Genomic DNA, 1,575 nt, shown 5'->3' with positions numbered 1-1,575 from the left:
TCCTCCTCCTCCTCCTCCTCCTCCTCCTTCTTCCTCTTTTGTAAAATGCCATTGACATGCTCTTTGGCTGGGAATCTAAGAAGACAGTAGAAGAACAGGGCAAATTACAGAGAAGTTATGTTCTCAAAGGTACGGAGATTCTTTGGTGAGATTGAGCTAGCTGATATAACCATTTACAAAATTGCCACCTTATTTAGGCTACTAAGTTCTATGTGGGTCAGGAATGGGTGGATTCTATCACTCAAGGGAGCAGAGGGGCGAACTCAACCATCCCACTCTTGGATCACGTTTGTCTATTTCCTTTTGAAACCCATGATTGCCAACCCCAAAATATCTCTTCATCCTGCTAAACTCTTTATATTAGTTTCTTGGGCTAATTTGCTTTCCTTCTGTTAGATATTTATTTCAAAACATGCCTACCTTTTTCATATATGTGACTGACTCCATTCAGCAGACCCTCCTCCCTTGTAGGTCACCTTATATAGAGAGAAAGATCCCCGATCCCCAGTCCCAGGACATTATCACCTGCACAATCTTCTTCTCTTTCTCCTTTTCCTTTTCTTGTTTTGCTTGAATATTTCCTCCTTATAAATTTTCAAGAACCAGCTCAATACAGAATGCCAAAGGTGTTACATCAGTTTCCTTCCAAAGGAAACCAATGGCCAGCACCACTAACGGCCTTCTCTCCTGTTTGCTCAGCATTGCTTAAGAACAATTGATAGGACGGATACACTTCCAACTGAGGCTTTGTCATGAGTCACTTCTTGCTAAAAATTTTCTCAGTGATCAAGGAAACTCCTGGTGGGATGGAACTGTGTGGCTCTAGAGCTACATCATGATGGCGAGGGGAGAAGGTATATTGCAAGTAGCCGTGACAAGCTACAACCATTCCTTGTTTAGCACCTTATGTGGCTTCCTAAACTCATCATGGGCCTGTGCAGTCTGACCTCTGCACACTCATCTTACTTTTCTGGTCAGGTCTTCTTGCTTTAGGGCTTCCATGAGAGCTGAGTCACTTCTCTACACAGCCAGACCCTGGCAGCTCACTGCCAACCCCTACCCTCACTCTTGCGGTCCAGTCTTCCTTACCTGTGAAGTCTGACATTCAGGGAGATGATCAGGAATTCAGTCTTTGAACTCACTTGCCGTGTTTCTCTTTGCACACTACTGTTGGTTAATGGTTTTCGCTGTGATGTTTTGCTTTACTGACGAGCCCCAGCAAGCCGCTAGTGCGTGCGTTGTGCACTATGAGGTTTTATTGGGTTGCATTGTTTACGCCTTGCCTGTGACAGGTACTCATGGCACTTACCACCCTACAATTTTCCAGCAGTGAAAATAATAGAGGGATTTCATACAGGTAAAATAATTAGTGGCTTAGGAAAAAAAAAATACAATTTGTCACACAGAGTATTAGCCCTTTTTTTTTTTTTTTTTTTTGCTTCCTACCAAGGATATAACTCATGCCCTTGTGCTTGCCAGGGAGGCTCATAAACCACTGAGCAATGTCCCTTTGCTTTAGTTCTTACTGTTACCTGAAATGCTAAGGTTTCTTTGCCTTTTTTTTTTTTTTTTTTT

Source organism: Octodon degus, unplaced genomic scaffold, assembly GCF_000260255.1.
Source record: "Octodon degus isolate 3935 unplaced genomic scaffold, OctDeg1.0 scaffold00083, whole genome shotgun sequence".
NCBI lineage: Eukaryota > Metazoa > Chordata > Mammalia > Rodentia > Octodontidae > Octodon > Octodon degus.
This window is presented reverse-complemented; position numbering follows the sequence as displayed.